Source organism: Tetrao urogallus (assembly GCF_951394365.1).
Source record: "Tetrao urogallus genome assembly, chromosome: 4".
NCBI lineage: Eukaryota > Metazoa > Chordata > Aves > Galliformes > Phasianidae > Tetrao > Tetrao urogallus.
Window position 1 is genome coordinate 58,955,714 of NC_136817.1, and position 6,000 is coordinate 58,961,713.

Here is a 6,000-nt window from a genome sequence, read left to right on the forward strand (position 1 = left end):
CTTGTTTCAGAGCTGAGCCGAATTTCCTTGCAAGCTGCCAGCTCACCACAAAAGAGGTGTTCACAGCCTTCTGGGAAAGCCTGGCATTTTGGTTGAGGCCTTGTCTTGCTTTTCCTGGCTTCTGCCTGTGCACTGTCCATGTTGTGCTTTGTTGTAATATCAGCACTGAATTCTGAATGCAGGTTGTGCAGCCTCTCACTGCTGTGGTGCAGAAGGGATGCTGTGTACAGCTGTACTGCATGTCCATGCTTTAAGCTGGGATGACTCAATGTGTCTCTTTCTCTTTCAGGCTGGCATTGCATCCCTGCTGGTGGTGTGTGCAGCTTGGCCAAACTGCAGGCAATGGACAAGGCAGGCAGGGCTGTTGATGTACTAGCATTGCAGCAGCATTTTTCTGTGATTGTTAAGCACAAGTCCCCTTTGTTTGCTCAGTGGTACAGGGTTCTTTTTTCAATACTGTTGTTGTTTTCTTTTAAAATATACATATACATTGAGGAAACATACTCTAAAGCTGTGAGCCTTTTGTGAGGTGCTGGCGCAGACTGTCCAGAGAAGCTGTGGATGCCCCACCTCTGGAAGCATCAAGGCCAGGTTGGGCAGCCTGAGCTGATGGGTGGCAGCCCTGCCCCTGGCAGGGGATGGAGCTAGGTAATCTTTAAGGCCCCTTCCAACCTAAGCTCTTAGATGATTCTATGATTCTATGAAAGCCTGTTCTTAGACAAAGAATCCTTGCAGTGGGGACACAAGCTCCTGCCATTCCCCAGAGCGCAGTCAGAGCAGTGCTCAGGGTTGCTCAGAGATGTCCCCATGAGCTGCTGTCCTGGCAGTGCAGACAACACCCAGACTTGTTTGGGTCTCAGCTCCTGTCTGTGTAATGGGGATAATAGCACTTTCCTCGGAGGCTGTGGGAAGGCTGCCATAAATGACAGGGAGACAGAAGATTATGTGGTCTTAGTCCTGCCAGCAGTACTCTTTTCAGAGACTGCAGGGCTTATTGATTTGAGTAGTGAGGGATTTAGAGCCTTAAGCCTTCAGTGTCTTGCAAAGAAAAAGGCAATTTAACCTCTAAGAAGCCCACACGCATCTGCAGTGTGGTGACAGTGGTGCTTCAGTGGCAGAGCTGCCCTGTTTTCTTGTACCTTGTCTGCCTCCAAGTTTTGCTGTGTTATCCTAATTTACAACCATGCTTTAGCACTGAAGAGAGGACCTCAACTGCAGGATAACAGGGAGAGAGCCCTGTTTGGTTTCAGAGCAATGTTCAGCAGTAAAAGCAAGTTATTCCTGTTTTCTTTCTCTTTCCTGTTCTCTCTCTCTCCTTTACACATGCAAATATGGCAGATAGCTCCAAGTCTTATCATTGCTGGTCAGTATCCCATCCTCCCATCCTCTCTAATTATACTTGTGATGAAAAATGATGCTGGCTGGAATGGAATGCATCAGAGCAACATAAGCGTATGCAACCTCCAAATTTATCTATGATACAAGCCCACTGGGGAATTCCAGGGCTGAGTTCAGAGTGAGGCCTGAGCTATCTGCTTGTAAAGGTTGTCCCTCCAAGGAGATCTTGTCTGTTCTGTGCTTAATCTATAAGGAAATGAAGGACTTCATTTCCAAGATTGTTATTCCCATAGCTTTCAGCAGTATTACGTTACTCAAAGAAATTAAGTGGATGAAACTGAAAGTGAGGTCTTTATAATAGCCCAATCCAAGCCAACGGGAATCCAAAGAGACTTCTCTGCTGAGATACAGCCTGCTCAGGAGATTTCCAGTAGTTGCTTAGCATGCTGGCAGGTTCAGTTTTCTGTTTATTCTTGCCTAGAAACCTGCAAATGTCAAAGCTTGTGCTGCTGTGTTCATTTCTTGATACAAATAGCAGCTCTTCCAGGAGACTAGCACAACTGCAAGGTAAAACAAATTATTGTTTGAGAAGGCAAATCAGGGATCCATGTAATGCATCATGTCTCCATAGTTCTGCTTTTTTTGTGCTCACCTCTTTTCACATTTAGTATTTAAGTACAATGGAAGAAATCCTACCCGCACTGAAATCAGTGACACAAGTCTCAGGCTTCTACAGATCTACAGTCTCACTCTAGATTTAAACTTGCTTTCAGTCCATCAGATGTGTTGTGCTGCCTGTTGGAGAAACAGGCTGAAAGTCAGTGCCCTAAAACCAAACAATATGGCAAGTACTTTGTGAATAAATACTCTCCTGAGGCACAGAAATATATAAGTAAGGTGAAATAGCTGATGAGTTTCTCTACTTGATAAAACCTAGAAGTGATGAAAATAAGTGGAGTTGCATTCTCTTTAACAAAATCAGTAAACTGATTAATCACTATTTTTTGTTCAGTCAATTTGCCTTGAAAGAAAAAAGTATTGGAATATGTCAGAAATGCAGTCTGTTTCAGATATAATTAACATTTAAGTCTGAATTTCATTCTTCTTCATGATCCTTTGATTTTAAAAACAAAAAAGTAATCTGCTTCTGAACCACATTTAATGAATTCTCAGACGACTAACTACTCTTATAAGTGTTTTTAGTTCATATTTGTTGAAGTCAGATGACTTCATAGTTCGTATTTGTTGAAGTCAGATGACTTCATAGTAGTTGAAGATATGTAAAATGGAGCTCTGTGTATGCCTGAAATAGTCCAACTGGATATCTAAGCTAGGTGCTCAAGCAGGTATTTGGAGAACACATGCAAGAATGAAGTGCTGACCAGGTCCCCTCCTGCCAGCAGAACTGGCTTATGGGTGGCTTCCCAGAAAATGGCCACTGTCATGGACATTTGCCATGGCTGTTAGTTAAGCCAGCATGCTTTGGTTTGGGGTGTCCAAGGAGTGGGTATTTGTGGTCACTAGATGGACAAAAGCTGAGTCAGATCCTAGGGTGGACTGGGGGACTTTCACAGCAATAGTGCATCCACTCGGACACATTAAAAATTTTGTTCAGAAATTTTGGGTTTACTCTTATAATTGTTCCCAAAATAAAAGAGAAATAACAATACAAATCTGAGACAGACCCGTTACAGCTGGGTCTGCACTGAGGAACTACGTGAATAGAAATATTTTGAGTGACGAATCACCCCAGTTGCAGTGCTAGGCCTTTCATGTGCAGAACAAGCCAAGGTCTTTAACAGAGATACTTTCAATTTTGGACCATTAAGCTAATTTCCATTAGAGGACTAAGCAAATTAACATTTATTTCCCTCCTTTCTATTCGGCTGCTGCTTTGTCTTTTTGTTTTGATTTTTTTTGTTTGTTTGTTTGTTTGTTTGATGTCTTAGAAGGGTTGTGGCTGGGGAAGCAAGAACTTGGCTTGATTTAAAATGTAAATGCAATTCTATCAATCTTCTCCTCTGCTAATAGGCTGCCTAGGCATTTTAAGGGCATATAGTGAAAAGGAAACTGTGACTGCTAAAGAAAAGCCAGCCCCCTGCTGTTCCTGTTCATATTTATTTCACAATCAGCCTATTGAAATGGTGTGATTCACACTCTGATGCTGTTGTTGTCTAGCTGGCAAAGTCACTGGTGAATTTAAAGAAGTTTCCCAAGCTGAAAACCAAGCAAACCACATTTGGGGCAAAAAGCAATCTTATCAGCAATGAGAACTAGTGAATCACGGCAATGATCTTCCTTGCTGAGAGCTTAGGCTACCCTTGCAAATGAGAAGCTCTTTTGAAATAATAAGCTGTCTTCTAAAACTGAGAAGCTGTTGCTTTTGAAATGTAAAGTGTCCTTCTGATATACATATACAAAGTATACAAGAGTAAAGTCATGCTGAAGTTTGCAGAAGCCATTGAAATGTTCTTTGTTACAACATTGTTCCTTGAGGGAAATAGCCCCAAAAGGGAGAAAACATGTGAACGCACAGGAGGAAAAGAGGCCGCCCAATCTCCAGTAATCTTGGGTAAATACTGAAGGAAAACTCTGTCAGTTTATCTTAAATTATACAGAGTTAATTTATTCATCATATACATAATGATTAAGTAGTTTGTGTGAAATCATCACTTCCCGGGGACATAAAGACTACATTGCCGTGTTATCTTTACTGTAGTTATCATCATCTATACCCTACCACTAACACAACTTAAAGCAAAAATATAGGCACCAATATAAACTAGAAGAATATCAGAATATCCTAAAGAAATAAGATAATTAAAGACTTACTTAATGGAAATAACTGAATCCAACACCGTATTTGGGTGTTAGTTTTTACATAAAGTGTCTCATATACTACAAGAGTTGATTAACTGTAATGATAGTGGATGTAAAAAAAAAAAAAAAAAAAAAAAAAAAAAAAAAGCAGCTACGTTTAATAAAGTATATTTACTTATTAACTTTGGGATCATTATAAGCCACTAAGTCAGAATTGCCAGGAAAAAATGTGGGTATAATCTTAGAATAGGTCACAAGTGTTGACTTCAGGGATATTTTGATTCCATTTCAGAAGCAGGGACCTGCTCACCTGGAATATAGTGCACATTTTTCACTTTTCTAATCACTAATGGTCAGGAAGGTTGAATTCACACTGCAGGGGGTGCAAAATGCACAATGAGAATATTCAGTGAATAGAAGAAATAGCATACGTGGGTATCTTTCTCTTTTACCTCCCTTTCTTTGATACCCATGTTACTTTTCCAGTGCTTGGGTCCTTGTCCTGCTCTCATGGTGATGCACTTGGATCACTGGAAGTTTTTGTAGTAGGGACCAAGAAGGAAATGTCCCTTAAACACCCTCTTTATACATCCCTATCCCCATCACTTGTAAGTGTAGAAATTCGGGGCTACAAGGCCTGACAAGAAGTTTGGCATCAACTTTGTTCATATAAAAGACAGTCTCAATTCTACCTATTGCATAATTTAGGTACATGTGCTTTGGTAATAAAACAGTGCACCAGGCAGAGAATGATAACATTGTCTGCAGCTTTCACTCTGACACCAAAGAGAAATGTGGCCAATAGTGTCAAAGAAAACGAGCAACATTCAGGAAAGTATCAAAGTGATCAAAGCAGACTCTTTGATTCTGCTTTACACATACTTTTGAAAGAATAGCTATATTTCCAAACACAGTGTGTAGGTTCTTGATGCCAATAAACTGGCTTGTTTTAGCTTTATACTTTCCTAGGAGCAGGAAACAAAAATATCTTCAATGAGATTGCCTGAGCTCTGTTATTAAATGTTCAGCTTGCTGGGAGAAGGCTAAATATGTTTGTTACTCTCTGAGAGTGCTGAGCCCTCACTGAAGAAGAACTGGTGCCTGGGCTGAGTAGTCCAGTAGTTCTGAAGAGGAATCAGCATTTGTAAGAATGATGAAAAGTTCTGAGCTGATCTTTTTGTTCATCTGTATTTAATACACCTCTTTGCTAGCAGATCCAGCCTCAGGACAAGAGAGTGACTTACAAAGCATGTGGAACATGTTTAAAGAATGGTTTGGAAAGGTGCCTTGTTGGAGCCTTTTATAGTTAGAAAATATCGATCATTTTCCTATATTTATACCTCATTCTTTTTTTTTTCTTTTTTTTTCTTCTTCTTTTCTTTTTTCTTTTTTTTTTTTTCCCCAAAGATGGGCAAAGTTTCAAGGCTCCTGATCCAAATGCCGTAGAGTAAAATATTCTTTTTTGTTGTTACAGTTTGACCATTAATGTTGTCAAGCATGAAGCTTATTTTATACCCTAGCAGAATGTACTCCACTTCAGTCTTTGTAAAATCTGATTTTCTTTCCGTGCTGCAGCAACTGTAAAGCTGCCCCCAGGGAGGTATTCTGTTTAGCTGTGCGGACGCATTCCTTCAGGAAATATTGAGGCCAAACTACACACACACATAGAATCATAGAATCATAGAATCATAGAATCACTAAGGTTGGAAAAGACCTAAAAGATCACCCAGTCCAACCGTTCACCTATTCCCAATAGCTCCTACTAAACCATGTCCCTCAACGCAACATCCAGTCTTTCCTTGAACACCCCCAGGGTCGGTGATTCCACCACCTCCCTGGGCA